Source organism: Eleutherodactylus coqui, chromosome 3 (genome assembly GCF_035609145.1).
Source record: "Eleutherodactylus coqui strain aEleCoq1 chromosome 3, aEleCoq1.hap1, whole genome shotgun sequence".
NCBI classification, from domain to species: Eukaryota; Metazoa; Chordata; class Amphibia; order Anura; family Eleutherodactylidae; genus Eleutherodactylus; species Eleutherodactylus coqui.
The window spans coordinates 59,712,881-59,731,479 of record NC_089839.1 but is presented as its reverse complement, the minus strand read 5'-3'; positions in this window follow the sequence as shown (position 1 = coordinate 59,731,479).

Here is an 18,599-nt window from a genome sequence, read left to right as displayed (position 1 = left end):
TTAAATATAAGCCCTTCCCTGAAAAACAACAATTTTAGTGTGAAAAAAAACTTACCGGCTGTGTCCCCGCGGGGATGAAGAACACATCTGCCATACGCGGCAGATGTTTCCTTCATCCTCGCATGGAAAAAGAATTCCCTGCTGCACCTGCCACATCTGTAGCAGATGCAGCAAAGGAATTATAAATCCCTGCGGGGATGAAGAACACATCTGCCCTGAAATTCATCCCTAGCTGCAGAAAAAAATATATACATCACCTTAGAAGTGCTGTCATCTTTGGTGTCTTCTTCCAGGTCACCGCACTGCTGTTCTGGCCAGGGATTAAAAAATCCCCACCTCCTGAAAGCGATGCCTCTGATTAGCTGAGTACTATGATCAATCAGAGGCAGCGCTCAGCCATTCAATGAATTAGCCAGTCAGAGGCATTGCTTTCAGGAGGCAGGGATTTTTCAATTGCCGGCCAGAAATAAAGAAAAAAAGTGCCGTGGACCCGGGGAGAAGACACGCCAAAGCCAGACACCGCTTCTAGGTGATGTATTAATTTTTTCCCTCAGCATGTAGGGCTTATTTAAGGGCTTTGACAGTAGGATTTACTATTGTCACAGTAGGATTTCTTACTGTCAAAGTTGAATCGATTCGCACAAAAAACCTGCGTTTTTGTGCGAATTGCAAAATGCTCTACTATTTTTTGCAGTTGCGAATTTTAATGCTTTTTGAGCATTTATGTCACCACTCATTAGAATGCATTGCTTCTAAAAGGGCCATTTTTTCCACATTTATAGATGTGGGGAAAAAAACGCTTGTCTGACTGAGCCCCAATAATATACACACACAATCACCTTAAGGCCACTCTCATACATGCAGCCGGCAAAACACCATGATTTCGATCGCAGCGTTTTGCCACGATTTTACTTTAGTTTTTGGAGGCAAGTTTCTGTGTCCAACAATGGGATTTAGCGCACCCCATTATTGTGATGGCTAATGTAGTACACTAAACGCAGCAGGGAATTCTTCATGTGGCAGATGTTTTCTTCATCCCCGCAGGGAATAAAGAATTTCCTGCTGCACCTGTCATACATGTGACAGATGCAGCAAAGGAGTTCTTCATCCCCGCGGGGAATAAAGAATTCCCTAGTGCAGCTATAACAGAAGACAGCTGCGCTAGAGGATCCAGCTGCCGACACCCCGTAATCGTTTTTCAGGGAAGGGGTTTAAATATAAGCCCTTCCCTGCAAAACCACCCAAACTAGTGTAAAAAAAAACCACACACACAAAAAAACATACCTTTCTTCAGCTGCCGGGGCTCAGCCGCATCCTGTCTGCACTGTCCCCAGCTCTGCACTGAAGTTCTTTCAGCAGGCGGGGAATTAAAATCCCCACCTGCTGAAAGAGCTGCTTCTGATTGGCTGAGGCGCTCAGCCAATCACAGGCAGCTCTCACTGAATAAGCTACTGAGTAGCTACTTAATAGTTTATGCAAAATGATCGCTCAAAGTTGTCACTCAAACTGTCATTTAAGCAATCTTTGAGCGATCATCGCTCTGTGTAAATGGGCCTTTACTTATATATGAATTGCTTTTTTGGAAACTGCTGAAAGTTTGAAAACTTGGCAAACTATTTTTCGATTAATATGAATCTTGATTCCATATGTCATATATATGTAATGTTAAAATCGCGATAGCGCAAAATCACAATTTACTGCAAAATTGTGATTTTGCGCTATCTTGATTTTAACATTGCAAGTCCCATAGACCCGTGCAGAAAAAAAAAGCTGCGAATTTCGCAGTGAAAAAAAACTGTAGTGGGTAGTCACCCTTACGGAGCTACTCCAGCCTAGAACCAATGCACAGAGCACTATATGGCAGCACATGGCACTCTTTGTACCTTTACAGAGTCATGTGCATACAGATTATAGGGTACATAAAAGTCTGCTAGGTCTAATGAACTTTGCAACAGCACACATCAGTTATAGCACACACCAGACTTTTGCAGAATCCTATGACTGTGGTTGCTGGGAATTCAATGGGAAAAGTGCCTGCAATGTAAACACGGGCTGTTACATTGTCTGCTTCCATCTCTGTACACACATCTATACCACTTCCATCATAAATGTAAGTTTATCACTACCATTTTTTACCGACCCTTATGAGCGCAGATCTTTTTTTTCCTTGATCTTCCTTTATCTATACCAAATTTTATTTCAATTTTGGGACTTTCTGCAGCTCTCCAGCCTTATTGGATGTCCCAAGGGACATAAGAAGTTGGTTTGCTGCATCGCTCCCTTGTACTACAGGCACTGGCGGGTAGGGTTTTTTTCTTCACAGGGTCACCCCCCACCTGCGGCAGGTAAGCACATTTGCTTTTTTCTACTATTTTTTGCCATACTTTTGAGGCACTGTGCTACTCATATTTGGTATCTTTTTTTCTATGGATTTCTGGTTCCTGGGATCCAGTTTGGTTGTTTTCTGGACATAACGACTAAGAGATTAATCTATTAAAGGGAGAATGGCTTACCCTCCCTATGAGAATTAAAAGATTGCTTCAAATTGGGCCAAAGAGTTCTTGAGCTTGGATTTCTCATCTGTAGCATCCATCTTAGAAGGTGACTGGTCATGGGGACAGGACACTGGAGATTGGCCTCACCCAAATGGACCTTTGAAATCTAAACTAAAAGACTGCATTGAAAAACTTTGGAGACGCTCAATAGATTAGCTCTTTTTGAGTCTTTTATAAAGACAATCAGATTGCCCCAAGGGGTTTAAGAGTCCCAATCAGGACAGCCTTTCCAAATGACAGTATTTTTTCAGGAGAGTGGTCTCTAATGCCGAATACTTTTTCCACTCTTATCCTGAAGAAAATCTTGGAAAAAGGGAAAAAACTTTCTTGCCTTTTCGTATTGTGTAATGATGATGATTTAAAATTGCTTGAGGTTTTACAAATCCTTTAGAATTTAAAAATAATTTTTTAAAAGAGATCTCTGGGACTATAAATATTTTTTTTTCCTTGGGAATATAAAAAAGCTTCTTCTTTGGGAAAATTCCCAACAAAAGCTTCCCGGAATGAGACAAATTTGATATGGTCAGGTCAAACTAGAACCTTTACAAATAAATCTATGACACAACCTGTCATTGTGCTCCCATCCAACCTGTCATTCCTTTGTTGTTCATCTAAACATCCGAGTTCTTCCACTGTTAAAACATCCAACACTCTATGTTGCCTTTTCTAACAGAGGCACACCACATTTCACCCTGTTGGTCACTGTCTCAGCCTTACCTTCTCCAACTCTGGTTATGAACCTTCCAACCACCTCAGTTTCAATTACTTTCAGTCAAGCTATTCCAACATTAAATCCCTCTGGAAGTTACAGTGTTGATTCCCATCCAGCCACTCGGTTCAAGGAACCTATTTCTACTCTTAGGATGGCACCTCCACATAATCCAGTTGCCTCAACAGATAACGCAGACCATCCTCTTCAGCCAGATATTTTCCCCTCAAATTCTACATTAGAAGCTGCTCTCCTTAGTTTTCCCACTGGACATTCTCCACTCCTTTTTTTTTAAAGCTAAACCTTCTCAGTCCCCATCCCCACAACCCTCCTGTTCCATTGGTTTTACCCTCCCCTCCTCCATCCATACCAGGCCTTTCGACCACCCTGAACAAAAATAAAAAAATCAAGGGTTCCCTCTCAGTGGTTCCCACTTACGAATTACGCATTTCTACCCCCTACTGTGATCATCTCTAACACTTCAAAAAAGACCCTTAACCCCTTGAGTGGCACGCCCGGAAAAGTTCCGTGACGAGCTCCACTGCTCATAGTGACATAGCCCGGAAGATTTCCGGGCTATGTATCACTATGGGAGCTGCAGAGCACAATGCCACACGCTGTGACAGTGTGCTCTGCCTGCACAGACCCACAGAGAACAAAGCAAGGGCTTTGAAAAACCAGCAGAAGATATTGCCGACATGTCGGCAATGTCCTGCTTTGTTTACAGGTTGCCATAGAGACCATCGGCTTGTCAGAAGCTAGCCGATGGTCTCTGTGGCAGGGAGAGCTGGTTGTTAGCTGTCAGAGGACAGCTAGGTACTAGCTCTTACAGCAGAGATCAGAGAAAACCTCCGATCTCTGCTGTGTTAACCCTTTACATGCTGCAGTCTGTGTGACTGCAGCATGTAAAGGGTTGTCACTGCAGCATGTAAAGGGCTGTCACCATCGGACCCCTGGAATGTGATCAGGGGTCCTGATGGGTCCCTGTGGAAGTCCCCTAAAGGGACAAAAAAAAATAAAAAAATTTAAAAAAATTAAAAAAAAAAAAGGAAAAAAATTATTAAAAAAATAAAAAAAACACTTGTCTCCCTTTACTTTGTAAAAAATCAAAAATACAATCACACATGTGGTATCCATGTGCGTCGTAATGACCCAGAGAAGGAAGTTAATACATTATTTAACCCCTTAATGACATGGCCCCTTTTTTCTTTTTTCCCCATTTCTTTTTTTCCTCCCCCCTGTTTAAAAAATCACAACTTGTCCCGCAAAAAACAAGCCCTCATATGGCCATGTCAATGGAAAAATGAAAAAGTTATGGCTCTTGAGACGCAACTGCAAAACTAGTTGAAATTCAATGATTAGACCATTTTAAAAAACCTGCCCTGGTGGGCACGACAGGGTGGTAGGAAACCCGCCACTCAAGGGGTTAAAAGAATAATGGGAAAAAGAGGGAACAGCACACACAAAAAAATCCAAAATTGTACAGCTAACAAGGAGGTAACCTTTCAAGAAGCTAAGAAAGTTGGCATTTTTAACATCTCCCAGCATACACTTATTCGGAAGGAGGTTGAAATTCTAGCAAAATCATATATCATATAGCCCTTCATGTAAGTCCGACCTATTCAATCTTTTTGTTGACTTGAACCATTTTTTTTTTAGAAAGCTGCAACATCCCCACACCTATCACTGGAATATTCTGAAAGGGGATCTTTTTTTGCAAAATGATATTTCAGACAACCCGCAATTGTTTTTTAGGAGAAATAAAATTTTAAAGAATATTCTTGCCCCTCATGCCCTAGACCTGTGTCCTCCATCAATACCGCTAATGGCCAGATGCTCTTTAGTTTTCCTGTAGGGGTCTTTAGATGTGGGCTCAAAAGATGCAAATGCTGCACCATCTTGCATCATGGATGAAGAGAGATTGCCAATGATTCTGACAAAGATCCATTTAAAATAAAACAATTTCTGAACTGTAGTACGAGCTATATTATCTATTTGATTGAATGTCCGTCCAGCCTAAGGTATATTGGGAGAACCATTAATGCGCTGAGAATAACAATGAATAAACATCTCTCAAAACTTTCTAATGGCTTCACCAAACACCGTGTTTCCGGGTACTTCTTACATGTTCACAACAAAGATGCATCAAAACTTTGAGTTACACCTCTAGAGTTCATTGTAAATAGATCCTTCTCCTGATTAAAACTGAAAGAAATGTATTGGATCTTCAAATTAAATACATTGATTTCACACGGTTTGAATGAGGTCCTAGAAAAAGTATAATTTTTTAGTGTATTTTATTTGTTCAAAACTCTATAACTTAAATGCTCATTAGTAGAGATGAGCGAACGTACTCGTCCGAGCTTGATACTCGTTCGAGTATTAGCGTGTTCGAGATGCTCGTTACTCGAGACGAGTACCACGCGATATTCGAGTTACTTTCACTTTCATCTCTGAGACGTTAGCGCGCTTTTCTGGCCAATAGAAAGACAGGGAAGGCATTACAACTTCCCCCTGCGACGTTCAAGCCCTATACCACCCCCCTGCAGTGAGTGGCTGGCGAGATCAGGTGTCACCCGAGTATATAAATCGGCCCCTCCCGCTGCTCGCCACAGATGCATTCTGACATAGTTCAGGGACAGTGCTGCTGGTGCCGGAGCTGCTATAGGGAGAGCGTTAGGAGTTATTTTAGGCTTCAAGAACCCCAACGGTCCTTCTTAGGGCCACATCTAACCGTGTGCAGTAGTGTGGAGGCTGCTTTTTGCAGTGTTGCACTTTTTTTTTTTTGTATATCGGCCGTGCAGAGCATTGCGTCATGCAGTAATTTTACATTGTCCAGGGCCAGTAGTGGTGAGGCAGGGACAGAAGACATATTTAGTGTATATAGGCAGTGGGCCTTTCCAAAAACATTTGGGAAAAAAAATCTATTTGGGCTGCCTGTGACCGTCCTCAGTGTACTGGGTCTCTGCTGGGGGTAGTTGTCCTAATTCATACGCAGCCAGCTAAGTGTTACAGCAGGCTTGCGCAAAATTCTTTCCTGCCTCTGTGTTGCCTCTTACATCACCGCTGTATTCCTGTCCACAAGTGTACTGGGTCTCTGCTGGGGGTAGTTGTCCTAATTCATACGCAGCCAGCTAAGTGTTACAGCAGGCTTGCGCAAAATTCTTTCCTGCCTCTGTGTTGCCTCTTACATCACCGCTGTATTCCTGTCCACAAGTGTACTGGGTCTCTGCTGGGGGTAGTTGTCCTAATTCATACGCAGCCAGCTAAGTGTTACAGCAGGCTTGCGCAAAATTCTTTACTGCCTCTGCTGTGCGTTCCGTAAGCGAAGTCAGCCTCCAACCACAGGCCAATAAGCGGCACATTTAATTACAGCGTTCTGTTTCTGCACTACTGGTAATACACCATGCTGAGGGGTAGGGGTAGGCCTAGAGGACGTGGACGCGGCCGAGGACGCGGAGGCTCAAGTCAGGGTGTGGGCACAGGCCGAGCTCCTGATCCAGGTGTATCACAGCCGACTGCTGCGGGATTAGGAGAGAGGCACGTTTCTGGCGTCCCCACATTCATCTCACAATCAATGGGTCCACGCGGTAGACCTTTATTAGAAAATGAGCAGTGTGAGCAGGTCTTGTCGTGGATGGCAGAAAGTGCATCCAGCAATCTATCGACCACCCAGAGTTCTGCGCTGTCCACTGCTGCAACTCTGAATCCTCTGGCTGCTGCTCCTCCTTCCTCCCAGCCTCCTCACTCCATTACAATGACACATTCTGAGGAGCAGGCAGACTCCCAGGAACTGTTCCCGGGCCCCTGCCCAGAATGGCCACCAATGGTTCCTCTCCCACCGGAGGAGTTTGTCGTGACCGATGCCCAACCTTTGGAAAGTTCCCGGGGTCCGGGGAATGAGGCTGGGGACTTCCGGCAAGTGTCTCAAGAGCTTTCAGTGGGTGAGGAGGACGATGACGATGAGACACAGTTGTCTATCACTCAGGTAGTAGTAATTGGAGTAAGTCCGAGGGAGGAGTGCACAGAGGATTCGGAGGAAGAGCAGCAGGACGATGAGTTGACTGACCCCACCTGGTTTGCTACGCCTACTGAGGACAGGTCTTCAGAGGGGGAGGCAAGTGCAGCAGCAGGGCAGGTTGGAAGAGGCAGTGCGGTGGCCAGGGGTAGAGGCAGGGCCAGACCGAATAATCCACCAACTGTTTCCCAAAGCGCCCCCTCGCGCCATGCCACCCTGCAGAGGCCGAGGTGCTCAAAGGTCTGGCAAGTTTTCACTGAGAGTGCAGACGACCGACGAACAGTGGTGTGCAACCTTTGTCGCGCCAAGATCAGCCGGGGAGCCACCACCACCAGCATGCGCAGACATATGATGGCCAAGCACCCCACAAGGTGGGACGAAGGCCGTTCACCGCCTCCGGTTTGCACCGCTGCCTCTCCCCCTGTGCCCCAACCTGCCACTGAGATCCAACCCCCCTCTCAGGACACAGGCACTACCGTCTCCTGGCCTGCACCCACACCCTCACCTCCACTGTCCTCGGCCCCATCCACCAATGTCTCTCAGCGCACCGTCCAGCCGTCGCTAGTGCAAGTGTTGGAGCGCAAGCGCAAGTACGCCGCCACGCACCCGCACGCTCAAGCGTTAAACGTGCACATAGCCAAATTTATCAGCCTGGAGATGCTGCCGTATAGGGTTGTGGAAACGGAGGCTTTCAAAGGTATGATGGCGGCGGCGGCCCCGCGCTACTCAGTTCCTAGTCGCCACTACTTTTCCCGATGTGCCGTCCCAACCCTGCACGACCACGTCTCCCGCAACATTGTACGCACCCTGACCAAAGCGGTTACTGCCAAGGTCCACTTAACAACGGACACGTGGACAAGCACAGGCGGGCAGGGCCACTATATCTCCCTGACGGCACATTGGGTGAATTTAGTGGAGGCTGGGACAGAGTCAGAGCCTGGGACCGCTCACGTCCTACCCACCCCCAGAATTGCGGGCCCCAGCTCGGTGGTGGTATCTGCGGCGGTGTATGCTTCCTCCACTAAACCACCCTCCTCCTCCTCCTCCTACGCAACCTCTGTCTCGCAATCAAGATGTGTCAGCAGCAGCACGTCGCCAGCAGTCGGTGTCGCGCGGCGTGGCAGCACAGCGGTGGGCAAGCGTCAGCAGGCCGTGCTGAAACTACTCAGCTTAGGAGAGAAGAGGCGCACGGCCCACGAACTGCTGCAGGGTCTGACAGAGCAGACCGACCGCTGGCTTGCGCCGCTGAGCCTCCAACCGGGCATGGTCGTGTGTGACAACGGCCGTAAGCTGGTGGCGGCTCTGCAGCTCGGCAGCCTCACGCACGTGCCATGCCTGGCCCACGTCTTTAATTTGGTGGTTCAGCGGTTTCTGAAAAGCTACCCACGCTTGTCAAACCTGCTCGGAAAGGTGCGCCGACTCTGCGCACATTTCCGCAAGTCCCACACGGACGCTGCCACCCTGCGCACCCTGCAACATCGGTTTCATCTGCCAGTGCACCGACTGCTGTGCGACGTGCCCACACGGTGGAACTCTACGCTCCACATGTTGGCCAGGCTCTATGAGCTGCGTAGAGCTATAGTGGAATACCAACTCCAACATGGGCGGCGCAGTGGGAGTCAGCCTCCTCAATTCTTTACAGAAGAGTGGGCCTGGTTGGCAGACATCTGCCAGGTCCTTGGAAAGTTTGAGGAGTCTACCCAGGTGGTGAGCGGCGATGCTGCAATCATTAGCGTCACCATTCCTCTGCTATGCCTCTTGAGAAGTTCCCTGCAAAGCATAAAGGCAGATGCTTTGCGCTTGGAAACAGAGGCGGGGGAAGACAGTATGTCGCTGGATAGTCAGAGCACCCTCCTGTCTATATCTCAGCGCGTTGAGGAGGAGGAGGAGGAGCATGAGGAGGATGAGGAGGAGGGGGAAGAGACAGCTTGGCCCACTGCTGAGGGTACCCATGCTGCTTGCCTGTCATCCTTTCAGGTACCCTGGCACACATGGCTGACTTCATGTTAGGATGCCTTTCTCGTGACCCGCGCGTTACACGCATTCTGGCCACTACGGATTACTGGGTGTACACACTGCTCGACCCACGGTATAAGGAGAACCTTTCCACTCTCATACCCGAAGAGGAAAGGGGTTCAAGAGTGATGCTATACCACAGGACCCTGGTGGACAAACTGATGGTAAAATTCCCATCCGACAGCGCTAGTGGCCGAAGGCGCAGTTCCGAGGGCCAGGTAGCAGGGGAGGCGCAGAGATCAGGCAGCATGTACAGCACAGGCAGGGGAACTCTCTCTAAGGCCTTTGCCAGCTTTCTGGCTCCCCAGCAAGACTGTGTCACCGCTCCCCAGTCAAGGCTGAGTCGGCGGGAGCACTGTAAAAGGATGGTGAGGGAGTACGTAGCCGATCGCACGATCATCCTCCGTGACGCCTCTGCCCCCTACAACTACTGGGTGTCGAAGCTGGACACGTGGCCTGAACTCGCGCTGTATGCCCTGGAGGTGCTTGCTTGTCCTGCGGCTAGCGTCTTGTCAGAGAGGGTGTTTAGTGCGGCTGGGGGAATCATCACAGATAAGCGTACTCGCCTGTCAACCGACAGTGCCGACAGGCTTACACTCAACAAGATGAACAAAGCCTGGATTTTACCAGACTTCTCTTCTCCACCAGCGGACAGCAGCGATACCTAAACAATACGTAGGCTGCACCCGCGGATGGAAGCATTGTTCTCTATCACCATCAAAAACGTGGACCTTTTAGCTTCATCAATCTGTGTATAATATTCATCCTCCTCCTCCTGCTCCTCCCCCTGAAACCTGACGTAATCACGCTGAACGGGCAATTTTTCTTAGGCCCACAAGGCTCAGTCATATAATTTTTGTAAACAATTTTTATACGTTTCAATGATCATTAAAGCGTTGAAACTTGCACCTGAACCAATTTTTATTTTAACTGGGCTGCCTCCAGGCCTAGTTACAAATTAAGCCACATTAACCAAAGCGATTAATGGGTTTCACCTGCCCTCTTGGTTGGGCATGGGCAATTTTTCTGAGGTACATTAGTACTGTTGGTACACCAATTTTTTGGGGCCCTCGCCTACAGTGTAATCCAATTAATTTTTAGCCCACCTGCATTAAAGCTGACGTTACATCAGCTGTGCTGGGCACTGCAATGGGATATATTTATGTACCGCCGGTGGGTTCCAGGGAGCCACCCATGCTGTGGGTCCACAGGGAGTTGTAACTGCATGTCTCTACTTCTAAAGAACCCCAGTCTGACTGGGGCATGCAGTGTGGGCCGAAGCCCACCTGCATTTAACATGACATTACCTCAGCTGTGATGGGCAATGCAATGGGATATATTTAAGTACCGCCAGTGGCTTCCTGGCACCCACCAATGCTGTGGGTCCACAGGGAGTTATAACTGCATGTGTCCACTTCTAAAGAACCCCAGTCTGACTGGGGCATGCAGTGTGGGCCGAAGCCCACCTGCATTTAACATGACGTTACCTCAGCTGTGATGGGCAATGCAATGGGATATATTTATGTACCGCCAGTTGCTTCCTGGCACCCACCCATGCTGTGGGTCCACAGGGAGTTGTAACTGCATGTGTCCACTTCTAAAGAACCCCAGTGTGACTGGGGCATGCAGTGTGGGCCGAAGCCCACCTGCATTTAATCGGACGTTACCTCAGTTGTGATGGGCACTGCAATGGGATACATTTATGTACAGCCGGTGGGTTCCAGGGAGCCACCCATGCTGTGGGTGCACACGGAATTCCCATTGCGGAGTTGTACCTGCCTGTGACTATTTATAAAAAACCGCGGTCTGACTGGGGCATGCAGACACCTTGACAGAATGAATAGTGTGTGGCACTTAGGTTCCCCATTGCTATGCCCACGTGTGCAGCTCCTGATGGCAGTGGCACAGGATTATATTTCTCATTCTGTACAGCATTGTGGGCTATCGCCCCGCCCCTTTTAAAGAGGGTCGCTGCCTAGCCGTGCCAACCCTCTGCAGTGTGTGCCTGCAGTTCCTCCTCATGGCAGACGCACTTATAAATAGACATGAGGGTGGTGTGGCTATAAGGCCAGCGTGTGGCATGAGTGCAGCTGAAGGCTGCGCAGGGACACTTTGGTGTGCGCTGTGGACACTGCGTCGTGCGGGGGGGGGAGGGGGTTGGGCAGCATGTAACCCAGGAGAAGTGGCAGCGGAGTGTCATGCAGGCAGTGATTGTGCCTTGTTGGAGGTAGTGTGGTGCTTAGCTAAGGTATGCATTGCTAATGAGGGCTTTTCAGAAGTAAAAGTTGTTGGGAGGGGGGGGGGGCACTCTTGCTGCTATTGTGGCTTAATAGTGGGACCTGGGAACTTGAGATGCAGCCCAACATGTAGCCCCTCGCCTGCCCTATCCGTTTCTGTGTCGTTCCCATCACTTTGTTGAATTGCCCCGATTTTCACAAATGGAAACCTTAGCGAGCATCGGCGATATACAATAATGCTCGAGTCGCCCATTGACTTCAATGGGGTTCGTTACTCGAAACGAACCCTCGAGCATCGCGATAATTTCGTCCCGAGTAACGAGCACCCGAGCATTTTGGTGCTCGCTCATCTCTACTCATTTGTTGTATATTCTTTCGTTTATATATCAGCATATTCAATTAGACCCTCCTTCAAGATTTTTCTTTTATACCTTTTTCAGACTTAGTCCTTTAGGTATTTATATATTTTAATTTAACAGAAATTACTTCTTACTGTTTTAAGGTATTATATTTTAATCTGGGAGTATAGGATTATCTAAGAAATTTCTGTATATAATGAGATACTTTATTATTTATTTTGTGATTGTTCTCAACAAGAGAAACCAAGTAATCTTGTAGATATGATACCCTTTAATGGCTAACAACAATATATGATGTTATTGCAAGCTTTCGGATCCTCTCAGAAGTTTTATTAATTTGTATGACCTCTGGGAGCAGCGCCGCGATGTTTTCTTCATATTTGTAATGCTACGCGGCTGTGAGCTTTGGAGACCATTGTTGGTCCCACTCCCTAGTAGAGTGGGCAGAACAATCTGCGGTGCTGGATGGCTGCAGGCTGGGTTTTTCACCTGTGCCTTGTGCTACTGGTTCTGCACGATTCCATCTGTCATGTCACATCAAGGCGCCACCATGTCACCTATTGATGTCTCCCAGCAGTGTCTGACAGACATCAGATACGCCCTGTGCCCTTTACCGCCTGTGGTGAGTCAGTCTTTATGGAATGATCTATTTTAATACTGTATTTTGTATCCTTTTTATGCTTGAAAAAAGGGCGCTTTTGAGCAACAAAACACATTGCACCATTGTTTGCAATTTTTTAAATAAGAAATTGGTTTGCTATATAGCCCACTTGGACTTTAGGCACTGGCAGGTAGGGTTTCCCTTTACTGGGTCACCCCCCGCCTGCGCCAGGTAAACATATTTGCTTTTTTCTCTTTTTCCATACCTCTGAGGTGCTGTCCTACTCACATTGGGTATCTATTCTCAATATAGGTCATCAGTAGTTCAGACATGGACAACCCCTTAAAGCTCACTTACCCCATCTGTTGAATAGTGATGACATTGGATGGGAGAGCTTGGGTTGCTGTATTAGGCATGTATGGTTTAAACACTGTATGTGAGTATATTATATTTCTCTGGTGTTTTCACTGAGATGTTAACTTCTAATCTAAAGTGCCTGGCTACTCCATTAGTCACCTTGCCTTTTCAATACAACAATCAAGCCTGCAACATTTTCAAATTATCCAGGGATTGTTGGACACGACCTTGTTTATATGTTGCTGAATGCAGAGAAAGGAGCAGAAATCAGGGCAGTAAATCTAGTCATGTAGAGGGAATGTTGCTACACATTACGGTTGGTTGCTTCTTTAAGCTTAATTATTTGCAGTGGGATAGACTGATCTGCCAAAGTACACTATGCACTGCACTCTAAATCATGCTGATACCTCTGTGACATATTAGAAGCTGCATATCAATCCAAGACACAGCTTGTAATTTAGCAAAGCTTTCTCTTAATGGGGAAATCCAGGTTAATGAAAAAATAAGAGATTAGTGGGGGGTCTTTTTCCATAAACCCACACGGTTTTCCAAACTGAAGTAAGTCTTAGTGCTTTCTGAACTGACAAAACTGATAAAATGTTTCTCTAAACGAAAGCATATGATACATTCTGTATGAAAGGCACTCAAGGAGCTTTTCTGCAAATAAGTAAGTGGGTAATTTGTGGGATATTCGGATTTTCAAGAAAAGGAGATAAACACAGAAGAATGTCGATTTGAAGAGCATGAAGCAACAACTTCAATTAAGGACTCATGCACTTGGCCATGCCATGGCTAAGAGTTTTAAAGACTTGTAATACAATTCCTACTGTTGCAAGAAAAAAACAAGTGAACCTTTTGGAGTTATCTGGATTTCTGCTTTGATACTAATAAAATGTGATATGATTGTTATGTAAGTCACAATTATAGACAAACACAATCTAAGTAAACTAATAAGACTCAAACAGTTGTTTTGTCTGTGTAATTGTATTGAGTAAACATCCACAGAGCGCAGAGAAAAAAATAAAAGTGAGCATAAAAAGTTAATGACGTCTTGCTAATTGGTGAAAGATGTTTAAATTAATGAAATCAGATTGGAAGTATGGTTTTCGCAGGTGCTTTTCTCATTAAATAAAGACACACAAAGCCTGGTAACTGACAAATCTTTTCTTCTCAAGAAAGATTGTTTAGCCCCTTCCAGCCCCAGGACGTACCGGTATGTCCTGGGAGCCTGGTACTTCCCGCAACAGGACGTAGCGGTACGTCCTGGGGATAGCGCGAGATCCCATGTGATCCCGCGCTATCCCACAGCGGGAGCCAGCTGTCAGTCACAGCCGACGTCCCGCTGCAACAGTGGGGGGGCATCGGAGGTGCGCCCCCCACTGTTAACCCCTTCCCTGCCACGATCTAAGTAGATCGCGGCAGGGAAAGAGTTCAGAGTTCAGAGAGGGACCGCACTCCCTCTGTGTCTCCGGCTGGCACTCGCGATGTCATCGCGAGAGCCCGGCCTGTCACCATGACAACAGGACGCCAGACACTGGCATCCTGTATTGCCTATGCCTATACCTATACCATGTGTCATCGCGAGAGCCTGGCCTGTCACCATGGCAACAGGACGCCAGACACTGGCATCCTGTATTGCCTATGCCTATGATCGCTGTATAAGCGATAAGGCATGGCAAAGCAGTAGCTCTGCCATGCCTTATGACAGCGATCATAGGCACAGTGCTGCAAGTCCCTCAGAGGGACTTAAATAGTGTAAAAAAAGAAAAGAAAAATGTAAAAAAAAAGTAAAAAAAAAACTTTTTTTATGCTTTTTCTAATATTAGCATAAAAAAGGTTAAAAAAAAAATGAAAACCCATAGCTACAGCATCCAATCCGAAAACAATTCCTACGCTAAACCCGATTGTCAACAACACTGTGGAGACTTGGATAGACCTACTCAACAACACAATTTACTTTAAACCCAGATTGGAGATCCCCATCCCAGTAGACATTATCGAATTTTGGATAAAAGAAATCAACATTAAAAGATGGAAAATGAAAGGAATCAAGCTTATCTCGGACTTAGCGATGAACTCAAAAATAAAACCTTTCCTCCAGCTCCAAAAGGAGTTCAACCTACATGAAGGAGATTTCCTTCTTTATTCCCAAATCAAGAGCTATTGGCCAAACATCGGACCAAACTCTATCTCATTACCAACCTTCATATACAACTTCGTATTCAAACCAAACTCTAATAAACTCCCATTGAGGGAGATATATGAGATAATGTGTGGAGAGAAACCTACCAATGGGGATCAAAGGAAAAGAACTCACCTTCTAAACTGGGAGAAAGATTTGGGCAAATCCTTCACAAGCCACTCCTGGACAGCAGCACATAAATCAGCAAACAAAGCAACTCTTTGTGCTTCGCTCCTAGAAGTTCATATCAAAACACTTACACGATGGTACAGATCGCCGGTCAGGCTTGCAGATTTCTTTCCAGACGTCTCGGACAGATGTTGGAGAGGTTGTGGTCAGAAAGGATCTTTGATACATATTTTCTGGAGCTGCCCTATAATCAACCATGTATGGAAAGATTTCATCACACTCATAAACAACATGACAGGACTAAAAATATTCCCTTCACCGGAACTGGCCATACTGCTTGTAGGAATAGACAACATTCCACAAAAATACAGGAAACTAATCTCACATGGTCTTTTGACTATCAAGCTATTACTAGCTAGGCGTTGGAAAACAAACACGGATCTTACTCTAGACACCATCATTCAAACAATATCAGACCACATAGAAATGGAAAAAATTTTCGCCCTAAGACAAAATAGGACCAACAAATTCAAGACAGACTGGAATCCCTGGATGAGACACTTTGACCCAAACCAAAACCAAATCAGTTTAATCCTCTAAGCAATCAAGATATGGAACTCCCTCCACGAACTCCATAGAAGAAAAGACTTCACATCTCCACTTACCTCTTGCTTAAGTGAACACCATCGTTCTCCCAAAATCCTTTCCCCAAACCTCCCCCCCCCCTCCGCTCCTTACCCCACTTCCCCACAACCCTCCTTTCCCCCTTCCCCAACCCTTCCTACTAACAAATTATATGTTCTACAATTAAGAAGTATAAAAGATAAGACTTTAGTTTTGGAAGACTGCGTCGTAACACGTGACTAACATAACTTGTTATTGAGCCAATTGCGTTCCTGTTTATAATTGCATTTTTGTCTTCCGCTGTTTCTGAAGTAAATAAAAAAATGATTGTACATTAAAAAAATGAAAACCCCACATATTGGGTATTGACACATCCGTAACGACGTGTACAAAAAGTTGAACATGCTTTTTATTTTGTACGGCAAAAAGCGTAACAAAAAACGCTAAAAAACAGAGGCAAAATGCTAATTTTTAGCATTTTGCCTCCCAAAAAAATGCAATAAAAGTGATCAAAAAAGCCATACATTCCGCAAAATGGAACCAACAAAAACTACAGCTCGTCTCGCAAAAAATAAGCCCTTATAGAGCTCCGTACATAGAAAAAAAAAAAGTTACAGGACTTTGAATGCAGCTATAGAGAAAAAAAAAGATTTCCAAAAAAAAAGGGGTTTTTATTGGAAAAAAGTGTAAAAACCTAAAAAAATATAAGAATTTTGGTATCATTGTAACTGTACCGACCCGCAGAAAAAATTTAGTGTGTCATTTATGCTGCAGAATTGCTGGCAGAATTGATGCGTTTTCTCTCCCTGTTATCATAAAAAAAATAATAAAAGTTTTACGATATAGCCTATGTACCCAAAAGTGGCACCGATAAAAACTACAGTTTGCTGCGCAAAAAACAAGCCCTTATACAGCCGTGTCGACGGAAAAATAAAAAAGTTATGGCTTTTGAAAAATGGAGATGGAAAAATACCAAAAATCGCTTGGTCCTTAACGCCAAAATAGGCCGTGTCATTAAGGGGTTAGGGTGTACTATGCCTTAGGCCGGCTTCACACGAGCGTGACGGGCTCCGCGGCGGAATATTCCGCAGTGAAGCCCGTCACGGCGCCCCCCAGAGACCCCTTACCAGCGGAAGATAGCGTGAAGACGCTTCCCCGCCCACCACCGTCACGTCATGTGACACGCCCACCGCGTCACATGACGCAGCCGGCCGTGTCATGTGACGCGCCGGCCGCGTCATATGACGCGGTGGCGGTAGGCGGGAAAGCGTTTTCACGCTATCTTCCGCTGTGTTACAGCGGGAGATAGCGTGAACGGACGGCTTCCACTGACTGCAATGGAAGCCGTCAGCGCGTACACCCGCGGCAAATAGAGCATGCCGCGGGTGAGGACGGGAGATTTCACGGTGCGAAATTCCGCGGTGGAATTCCGCATCGTGAGCATTGTGCTATTAGGTTCAATAGAACCTAATAGCAGCGAGCACCGCAGCGGATTTTCGCCGCGAATTACGCGGCGTAAATCCGTTCGTGGGAAGGAGGCCTTAATGCAAACAATTTTCAGGAGATGCTTTATAGAGAAAAAAGAAGCTAAGAACGGCTACAAAAGGAGTGCCAGAGAATTGGGTGTACATCAATCCACAGGTAAATTACTCCAAGAGCACAACAGGCAATCCTGAGAGAGGTGAGTAAGAAGCAAAATACAACAGTAAGAGTGCTACAAAAGACTACAAAAATGTCCATTCATGTGTCCACTATTAAAAAAAAACACTTAAGATTGGTGTTCATGAAAAAAACACCATGAAGGAAGCTGCAGATGTTCCCCCAAAACAATATTGTGGCCCATCTTAAGTTTGCCTGAGTCCAGCTGGATGTTCCACAATGCTTCTGGGAAAAAAATTCTAGATAGATAAGACAAAAGTTGAACTTTTTAACATATATGCACAATGTTATGCTTGGAGAAAAAAGAACACTGCAGACGGACACCTAAACCTGGTTTGGTACCGCTCTGCTGCTCCAGGGCTTGGATGAATTGTGATCATTGAGGGAATAATGAATCTAAGGTGTATAAAACATTTTACATGTAAGGGAAATGGCCCATGACCTCAAGCAAAGGAGAGGTTGGGTGATGCAACAAGACAATAACTAAAGCACACAAGTAAATTTAACAAAATGGTTGAAAATGAAGATTTGTGTTTTTGAATGGCCAAGTCTAAGTCCTGACCTTAAGGCCTCATGTCCACTGGGAAATTTGGGCCCGTGCGGATTCTCCATGCAGAATCCCGCTGCAGGTCCCTCCTTTCCCGCAGACATGAGACATGAAAATAAGATTTACTTACCTGTCTGTATCCTGCGGATCAGTCCTCCGTCGCGGCCGGATCGTCTTCTTCGCCCCAGCTGATGTGCTCGGCATGCCGGCAGCGTTCCACGCGCATGTGCTGGGCACATATATTTCTTTTCTTGAACTCCTGCTCTCTTGCGCTCCCGGGGCACAGCAGAAATACAGCTGCGGAATGGAAGCCACTGGAGCCGTCTGCACAGGAGACCCGCACGAAACGGAGCATGCTGTGGGTGTTTTCCTGCACGTGCGATCCGCGCAGCAGGGAAAAATGACATCCGCAGGTATTTAATTACCTGCGGGTGTCCAATGCATCCCTATGGGGCGCCGATCCGCGCAGCAGGGAAAAATGACATCCGCAGGTATTTAATTACCTGCGGGTGTCCAATGCATCCCTATGGGGCGTGGATCACACATGCAGGACACCCGCACGGATTTAATAATTCCATTTGGATAGTGGGCATGAGGCCTAAGGCC